The sequence below is a fragment of the Physeter macrocephalus genome, chromosome 20 (assembly GCF_002837175.3).
Source record: "Physeter macrocephalus isolate SW-GA chromosome 20, ASM283717v5, whole genome shotgun sequence".
Lineage (NCBI taxonomy): Eukaryota > Metazoa > Chordata > Mammalia > Artiodactyla > Physeteridae > Physeter > Physeter macrocephalus.
Genome location: NC_041233.1, coordinates 50415630 through 50425789, shown reverse-complemented (window position 1 = coordinate 50425789; position 10160 = coordinate 50415630). Strand labels below are relative to the sequence as shown.

Below are 10160 nucleotides of genomic sequence, written 5' to 3'. Positions count from 1 at the left end.
GCCTCCTTTATCAAAATAAGGTGACCATATGTGCGTGGCTTTATCTCTGAGCTTTCTATACTGTTTTATTGATCAATATTTCTGTTTTTGTGCCAGTACCATACTGTCTTGATTACTGTAGCTTTGTAGTATAGTCTGAAGTCTGGGAGCCTGATTCTTCCAGCTCCATTTTTCTTTCTCAAGATTGCTTTGGCTATTCGGGGTCTTTTGTGTTTCCATACAAATTGTGAAATGTTTTGTTCTAGTTCTGTGAAAAATGCCATTGGTAGTTTTTTAGGGATTGCATTGAAGCTGTAGTTTGCTTTGTTTTCCTATGCACCTGCAGCCCCTGTTAGAAAGTAGCCTGATAGCTAGTGTCATACATGATCTTTGCCTACACATTAAACAGCACACTTGATTAAAATATATGTTGTGTTTTCATTTCACATGAGTTTTTATGGTCTCTGGGAGACTTTTGTCCATAAACAGAGATGTTGGCTATGCCAGTGCTTTTGATGTTTAACAGAATTTCTTAGTTAAAGAGCAGCCAAGAAAATATGAAATATCTTTTTAAGTAATGTGAATGAGCAAATGGAAAGAATGATTGGAGTCACTTTGCTGTTGGATTTACTGTGGATTGGTGTTACTATTGTAAAATGTACTTCTGTGTATATTTAATCCATAAAAATCTATTGAAATTAATGGATGATTTAGTCAATAAAAAAGGTTCTAAGAATCCAATAAAACAAACTTGTGTATCAAGTTGGAGTTAGGTCTTTCTGCCAAAAGCCTGCCCAAGGGAGGAGAGATCAGCTGTATCAGTGAGACCATGGTACAAACATGGCATCCTGCTAATTCAAACTGGGGTTATGTGAGCTGTCTTGTCTAAAGGAATGGATGGTCCCAGAGTGAAACATGAACAGCTGAAGAAATATCTGAGTGTTCATAGCTATAGTGTCTGAAGTATTGCTGCTTATAGTAATAGGAAAATTTTTCACTTTTGCAAGAGGTTGCTCTGGAAGGAGCATAAACTAATAATGAAGGAGGGGTTCTGGGCTGTCCACCCTAATTTCGTTCATTAAATGTTTGTGTGCCCATTATGGGTTGGATGAGGTGCTAGACCCTAGCTGTCTCTCTACTGAATGTTCACTCTAGTGGGGGAGAGAGAGGTAATACATCAGTATTAACAAACATTTTTATACTCAAAAGTTGTGATAAGTACTAGGCAGGAAAAATGGGAGGGTCCCTTTAAGGTAGGATGGTTTTCTCTGAAGAGATGTTATTTAAGCTGAAACCCAAAGGATGGAAAGACAGGATGGAAAGATTTATTTATCTTTAAATAAATGTTTTATTTTGGAAATTTCCAAACATACACAAAAATAGAATTGTTTAATGAACTGTGTACCCATCACTTAGCTTCAATGATTATCAACATTTTTGCCAATCGTGTTTCATATGTTCCCCCTCCTTTTTTCCCTTAGAATATTTTAAAGGAAATTCGAGACATCACAGTACAGCTATTTTAAGAGGCTTGAAGCATAGTACTGATAAATGCTACAACATTGATAAACCTTGAAAACATTTTGCTAAGTAAAAGAAGGCAATTAGAAAAGATCACATGTTGGATGATTCCACTTTTATGAAATGTCCAGAATAGGCAAATCTATTGAGACAGAAAGTAGACTAGTGGTTGCCTAGGGCTGAGAGGGTTCAAGGAAAATGGGGAGTGGCTGCTAATGGGTTAGAAGGATGAATTGTATAAAAAGTAAATTATTTCTTAATAAAGCTGTATTAAAAAGGAGTGGTGGGGGAGGGGAGAGGCACCTGAGGCAAGAAAGGGCTTTGTTTGTTTGAGGAAGTAAATAGAGCCCAGAATGGCTGAGCTTGATGGGAGAGAAGGGAGGGTGTATTAAGATGAGGTTGGAGGAAGGAAGGAAATCTGATCTTGCTGGGCTTTAGCTCCTGGTAAGGATTTTGAACTTGGTCCAAGTACAAGAGGAAATCTATGAATGTTTTAAAGCATGGTCAAGTGATCAGTTTTATGTTTTTAAAAGTACTCTGGCTGTTGTTTAGAGTAGAGTGAGAGAAGTGGGTTGTCTACATTGGAATGATGGTAGTAGTCTAGGCAAGAGATGATGGTGCTTTAGGATAGGAGATGGCAGTGGAGTTGGAAAGAAGTGAACAAATGGGGTTTTATTTAAGAGTTTTGTGTAATAAAAGGAATGCTGGGACTTCCCTGGTGGTCCAGTGGCTAAGACTCGGCGCTGCCAATGCAGGGGGCCCGGGTTTGATCCCTGGTCAGGGAACTAGATGCCACATGCATGCCGCAACTAAGAAGCCTTCATGCTGCAACTAAGGCATCCGTGTGTCGCAACTAAAAACAATCCCGCATGCCGAGATCTCACAACTAAAGATCCCACAAGCCACAACGAAGATCCTGTGTGCCGCAACTAAGACCTGGTGCAGCCTAAATAAATAAATATTTTTTTTTTTTTTAAAGGAATGCTGCTGCCCCCAGAGATTTGAAACCTTTCATCTAGTTCAAATCTCTCATTATATAAATGAGACTCAGATAAGTGAAATGTCCAAGGTCACAGAGTAAAACAACCTAGGCTGGAATCTGACTATCTTGACTTATAGGCAGTTCTTTTTTCTTAAGGGAGACATGCTTCATAATCCATTTTTTAAAAAAATCCCCAGAGTGACTTATTTCTGAGCTCCTTGTAAAACTAAGATGGAAAGGGTCAGGCTTGGAGTGGAAGTATTGGGCCAGGAGTGCCCTGGAGCTGCTGGATTGACAGCAGAGACATGGCAGCTCAGAGGTGAGGTCCAAGCAGTTTTGGCAGCACAGCATGGCTGGTGGGCTTTTGTTTTCCCCTCATAAGCTGCAGGAAACTGAGCCTCCTGGGGAAGAGTTATCTTGGACAAGCCTTCCATGCTTAACTAGGCTTTGCAGGTTTCTTATTTGGCCCTTGTCTTCCAAGTCTCCTTTAGCTTTTTTAAAAATAAATTTATTTATTTATTTATTTATATTTTAAATTTTTGGCTGTGTTGGGTCTTTGTTGCTGTGCGCAGGCTTTCTCTAGTTGTGGCGAGCAGGGGCTACTCTTTGTTGTGGTGTGCGGGCTTCTCATTGCGGTGGCTTCTCTTGTTGAGGAGCACGGGCTCTAGGTACGCGGGCTTCAGTAGTTGTGGCTCGTGGGCTCTAGAGCGCAGGCTCAGTAGTTGTGGCACACGGGCTTAGTTGCTCCGCGGCATATGGGATCTCCCTGGACCAGGGGTTGAACCCGTGTCCCCTGCATTGGCAGGTGGATTCTTAACCACTGTGCCACCAGGGAAGTCCAGGGCTCCTTTAGCCTTAAGTCATCTCTACATCCAGAGATTTTTTGTCCATTTACTGGACCAAAAACTACATTCTGCTTATTAATTGAAAATAGATATCAGAAAACCAGACCATTGGTGGAAGAGAAAGCCAAATGGCCAAAGTGCAGCAGTTGAGAAGTATTTCTCCTGCTTCTGTTGAAATATTGAATATGAATATTTTATGTGAAAGTATCATGAGATTCTAAAGCAGATTTATATGCTAGGTACATAGAACATAATTTTTGGTAAGTAACGTGACTTACTTAAAACATTCTGGTCTTGGGGAATGCCTTTTTTTTTTTTAACATCTTTATTGGAGTATAAAAAAACAATCCCGCATGCCGAGATCTCACAACTAAAGATCCCACAAGCCACAACGAAGATCCTGTGTGCCGCAACTAAGACCTGGTGCAGCCTAAATAAATAAATATTTTTTTTTTTTTTAAAGGAATGCTGCTGCCCCCAGAGATTTGAAACCTTTCATCTAGTTCAAATCTCTCATTATATAAATGAGACTCAGATAAGTGAAATGTCCAAGGTCACAGAGTAAAACAACCTAGGCTGGAATCTGACTATCTTGACTTATAGGCAGTTCTTTTTTCTTAAGGGAGACATGCTTCATAATCCATTTTTTAAAAAAATCCCCAGAGTGACTTATTTCTGAGCTCCTTGTAAAACTAAGATGGAAAGGGTCAGGCTTGGAGTGGAAGTATTGGGCCAGGAGTGCCCTGGAGCTGCTGGATTGACAGCAGAGACATGGCAGCTCAGAGGTGAGGTCCAAGCAGTTTTGGCAGCACAGCATGGCTGGTGGGCTTTTGTTTTCCCCTCATAAGCTGCAGGAAACTGAGCCTCCTGGGGAAGAGTTATCTTGGACAAGCCTTCCATGCTTAACTAGGCTTTGCAGGTTTCTTATTTGGCCCTTGTCTTCCAAGTCTCCTTTAGCTTTTTTAAAAATAAATTTATTTATTTATTTATTTATATTTTAAATTTTTGGCTGTGTTGGGTCTTTGTTGCTGTGCGCAGGCTTTCTCTAGTTGTGGCGAGCAGGGGCTACTCTTTGTTGTGGTGTGCGGGCTTCTCATTGCGGTGGCTTCTCTTGTTGAGGAGCACGGGCTCTAGGTACGCGGGCTTCAGTAGTTGTGGCTCGTGGGCTCTAGAGCGCAGGCTCAGTAGTTGTGGCACACGGGCTTAGTTGCTCCGCGGCATATGGGATCTCCCTGGACCAGGGGTTGAACCCGTGTCCCCTGCATTGGCAGGTGGATTCTTAACCACTGTGCCACCAGGGAAGTCCAGGGCTCCTTTAGCCTTAAGTCATCTCTACATCCAGAGATTTTTTGTCCATTTACTGGACCAAAAACTACATTCTGCTTATTAATTGAAAATAGATATCAGAAAACCAGACCATTGGTGGAAGAGAAAGCCAAATGGCCAAAGTGCAGCAGTTGAGAAGTATTTCTCCTGCTTCTGTTGAAATATTGAATATGAATATTTTATGTGAAAGTATCATGAGATTCTAAAGCAGATTTATATGCTAGGTACATAGAACATAATTTTTGGTAAGTAACGTGACTTACTTAAAACATTCTGGTCTTGGGGAATGCCTTTTTTTTTTTTAACATCTTTATTGGAGTATAATTGCTTTACAATGGTGTGTTAGTTTCTGCTTTATAACAAAGTGAATCAGCTATACATATACATATATCCCCATATCTCCTCCCTCTTGCCTCTCCCTCCCACCTTCCCTATCCCACCCCTCTAGGTGGTCACAAAGCACCGAGCTGATCTCCCTGTGCTATGTGGCTGCTTCTTGGGGAATGCTTTTATTAAAGAAAAGAAGTATGTCAGAGAGATACTACTTTAGTGAAGCACGGCCTCTCATGGGACACAATTTGGGTACATCCTCTTAAGTTTCAGTTTCTAGTAACACATGTCCAGGAACTAAAATTATACCAGTCTTCCCAGGGACTGTTTGTCATGGGAGGGTGATTTATGCCAACCAAATGAATGCATGAATGCCAACCTCTTTAGTCTACTGGACAGATCAGAGTACCAGTGTTTCATCTTATCATGGAGAGGGGTGTAACAGAAATACAATTTCAGTGGCTGATTATTTTTCTACTAGTTCAAGAGTCACCTCTTCATAATAACAAGGCACTAAATTAATAGAACAGCCCTTCAGGAGCTTATAATTAGAGCATAGGGAAATAGATGGTTTTCAGGCTTTGGAAAGATCAAATGAGCCATTCTGTCCCACATAGGAGTAATCCCGCCAGTATGGTCAAAGTCCTCCTATCTCCTGTTGATATGAGCTGGGTAAATGCTGCAAGTTCTTAGTCTACCCTTCTGTCTTTTAAATGCTTCCTGCATACTAACTTTTTGTTCCATCAGTACTTGAGGCAGTCATGTTACAGTAAGGTTGACTAGATTATAGATTTTGTATTCCATTCCTGAGCATATACTTTTCTTTTTTTTTTTTTTCTTAAGTCTTTACTGAATTTGTTACAATATTGCTTCTGTTTTATGTTTTGCTTTTTTGACCCCAAGGCATGTGGGATCTTAGCTCCCCGACCAGGGATCGAACCCACACCCCCTGCATTGGAAGGTGAAGTCTTAACCACTGGACTGCCAGGGAAGTCCCATCGTATACTTTTCTTAACTTGATTGAACTTGGATGTTTCCCAAGGCTGCATACACTTCACACAATGTCTCTTTTAGTGGCTGTCTGCTACAGACAGATAATCTGCATTTCAGTGGTTCTTAAGTTTGAGCATAGGAATCACTGAGGAGATTTGTTAAAAGTGCAGATTTTCAAGTTTGACCTCCATTATTCAATTTAAGTAGATCTGGGGATTGAGTTCTGGGACCTGTATTCTTAGTTCTTTAACCTACAGTTAGAGAAACATCATGTATGTGTGAATTCTTAGCAGTTTCATTTTCCAGGGGCAAATTTATTACTAAAGTCTATGGTACTCTATATACTAATAATAAGATAGAAGTTTGGTTTTAAAACCTTGGAAGGTTTCTTAAGTACCCATAACCAATTTTTAAAACAGCCCAAATTTTTGCAATTAACGTTTGCTTTTATTTTCTTTGCCAAAATACTCCGGGGAAGCTGTGGTTATGTTGGGCATGCAGAAAGAAAGTTCTCTTTGTTCCAGAATGTCTTGAACATCCGCTGCTTCTCCTCACCGATCTGGTTCAAGACTTCCTCATCTCTCAACTGGACAGTCACAGATTTATTCAGAATTTCACTCCATCCTCCCTCTCCCTGGGTGCCGATTGCTAGTGGAGGTGATGTAGCTATTGTAGGATTTGGGGTGGCGGGAATAACATGGTCCGGGGCATCTTAGAGAAGTCATTCTGACAGGATGGAAGGCGGATTAGATGGGAGTATCAGAGTCTTCAGGGAGTGAGTGTGGTTTTTTAAAAAAAAATGCTAGTATTAGAATGAAATAGCAAATTTGGAAAATGTGGAAATTTCCTGTTGCTTTTGTAATATATACTGTAAAACGTAATGCTTGAACAAACAGAAGGAGGAGAAAAGGTCTCAATTTTCTAGGAACAGGATCCCATCTCTTGCCGTCCTCACACCTGTGTATTGTGTGCCAGCATTTATTTGCACATACTGTTTTCCTTTCTTATCTACTGCCTCGCTTTTAACACTTACTGAATACCTATTTTATGTACCCTTATTAGGACATGAAGATACAGTGGTGAACAAGATTAAATTGGTCCTTGTCCTAATAGAGCTTACAGTTTCACGGGGTTGGGAAATGAGATACCAAATGAAAACCCATATGATAGCATAATGGTAATTGAGGAAAAAATGTTAGGAAAAGTGCTGTGAGTGGATAGAAGTGGGCATCTAATCTAATCTAGAAGGTCAGGAAAGTTCTACCTGAGTTTCAATGACTTTTCAGCTTAGACCTGAAGAAATAATAGGAATTAACTAGAAAATTGGGGAGTTGAGAGGAGGGTGTTTGTTTTGGGTGGGGGGAACACCTTGTCCTTAGGGCCTGAAGCAGGGAGGAATAATCAGGAATTTCTAAGGAGGTCTGGGTGATTGGAGGTTAGTGATCCAGAGGGAGAGGCAGCAACTATGATGAAGGAGAGGTAGGCAGAGGCCTTACAGCTTACAGTGTTTTTGTACTTTATCCAAATAAGGGGTGAGGGGTTTTAAGGATGGGGTGAAGAGTATAGTTACATGTTCAGATTAATATTTGAAAATGGTGACTTTGGCTGTTTTATAGAGAAAGTATTGTGGGGTACAAGGTAGAAATCAGTAGACTAAACAGGTTGTTGTATAGACTCGTTAGGCTGTTCAGGGGAGAGATGATGGCAATCTGGACCAGGGTGTTAGGACTAAAGGTGGAGAGAACTAAATGGATTGAAGAATTATTTTGTAGCTTGAGTTGGTAGGACTTAGTGAGAGATGGATTAGATGTGGAATATGAAAGAAAGGGATGTCAGGGATGACTCCTAGATTTCAAGATTGAAATGAGTGTGGATAATAGTCGTTTTTATTGAGATTGCAGGGGATGCTAGAGGTGCAGGTTTAGAGGGAAAGATAAGAGCTGTTTTGAAAGTTCTTTCTCTGTGGATTCTTGTTCTTCACCTTAGAAACTCCCACTCCCACAAGATTCTGCTCAAAATTGTCCTCCTGTGAAATCACTATAAAGCTCTCCCCACCCCTCGCTACCTTTTTCTGTAGAGCAGTAAATTGTGCCATTGTCTCACTTGGTAGTCTTCTCTTAGTATTTCTCTCTCTATTTTATAATTATGTGCTTGCCTATCTCTCACCAGACTTGATTTCTTTGGCAGCGACGTCCAAATAACTATCTTATTTCTTTGGTGTTCCTGGAATGTGGATAAACATTTCTTCAAGTGTTTTCCGCTGAGTTATACATGTATGTTAAAGTTTCCTTTATCTTAAATCCAAATGCTAGATTCAGTGATTTTACTGCGGAACTTTACCCAGTCTTTGTATTCTTTTTTTTTTTTCTTCCAGTCTTTGTATTCTAATATGGCTTGTGAATCTCTGGGAAGGGCATAAGATGTGCAGTATTTTCCAATATTATTTAGTTCTCCCAATGCCTCCCCCCTACCAGCTTTTGTTTTCTGAGCATCTCATGTTACTAGTGTTGAGGGTAAGAGGCGGGGATAGGAACATAATGTGGGAAATGCTGATTTGGGTGTGTGAGTACGACTAGGCACATAATTCACTGAGTGTGGACTACATGAAAAGCAAACCTGGCGGCCGGCGGGGAACATCTCTGGATGTTTTGGGGAAGCTCGTTTTGCCTATAGTTGTTGCAGATCTAGTTCTTTTACCCCCAATGAACAAAACAGACATCAGGGGATGAGAATTTACTGTCTATTGTTTGTCCTTGCCAGGCTAAAAAAGCTAGGTAGCACGAGGTGACAAATTTTGTTCTGTTTCTTTGTAGCTAAACTGGGAAGAACTGAACAAAAAATTGTTTGGTCCTTTTATTTATTAACTCTCAACATCAAAACAGTGCCTTTCTTATACCACCTGGGTTGTTAATAAAATAAACAGAGTTATATTAGTAACTTTTTTACAGAAGAATTAATAATGTTCAGTATTTTTCTAGGTCTATTCATATTCTGTTTTAGAGAGCTGGCTGTAGTGACGCAGAACCTAGGTCTCAGGGAAATATAGAGAGGAGAGACTAAATAGGGAAGACAGTGTCCTGTTTTTGAAGAGTGTATGATTTATTTTAGAGGGGAATTTTTCTTTTTTTCAAAAGTTAGAGAGCTCAAGATAGTTCAATTTTAGAGTGGATCCTAGTGGAAACCTTTACTAGGAACTCACTGACTCAAACTGGAAAAAATAAAATATATATATATATATATATATATTTTAAAATAAATTTATTTTTATTTATTTTTGGCTGTGTTGGGTCTTTGTTGCTGCACGTGGGCTTTCTCTAGTTGTGGCGAGCCGGGGCTACTCCTCATTGCGGTGCGTGGGCTTCTCACTGCGGTGGCTTCTCTTGTTGCGGAGCTCAGGCTCTAGATGTGCGGGCTTCAGTAGTTGTGGCGCGCAGGCTTAGCTGCTCCGTGGCATGTGGGATCTTCCCAGACCAGGGCCCGAACCCATATCCCCTGCAATGGCAGGCGGATTCTTAACCTCTGTGCCACCAGGGAAGACCTATATATATTTTTTAAACTTAGATTTTATTTTGTGATGCGGATGGCATTATTGTGTCACATTTATTGACAGACTTTAACTGCTGGCATCTTTCTTATGTCATGTGGAGTGGGTAAGGCCTTTACTCTACAGACTTTATTTGGCTATAGAGTTAACAATAGACATCGTTTTTTTGAGTGATATAAAATACAGCTTAGATTAGTAAAGATGTCATAACCACATCTACATCTATACTCCCATATCTTAATTTACATGTCTTCATTTACTTGCCCCACCCTTTATTATTGCGGATGTTTATTTCTAAATTGGAGTAGCTTGGAATGGCAGGGAAAACTTGATCATTTTTAGTACTGCTATCAGAGAAGTTATCAGCCTCTGTCATCAGTTTAATATTCCATCAGCTATCAGACCCAGTCTTTAGACGTGAACCTCTGAAGTCACCATAAAGAACAATCAAAATCTGTCAATAAAGATTACTTTTCCATTTATTTTAAGAAAACCCTGGGGAAAGGAAAAATAACTGCTGAATACTTTTAGCAGCAGTGATAGGGAGTGTATGAGTAAACTGTAGTAATTTTTTTAGCAGCGAAAACAGCTGCAATTTTTTTTTTTTTTTTTTTTTTTTTTTGCGGTACGCGGGCCTCTC

General features: G+C 40.1%; 1 protein-coding gene across 7 annotated transcripts in view; it reads left to right on the top strand.

Annotated features, from left to right (window-relative positions):
• Nucleotides 1-10160, top strand: part of CPEB3 (cytoplasmic polyadenylation element binding protein 3) — a 179537-nt gene that overhangs the window by 99651 nt on the left and 69726 nt on the right. The gene's annotated exons all lie outside the window — the stretch shown is intronic.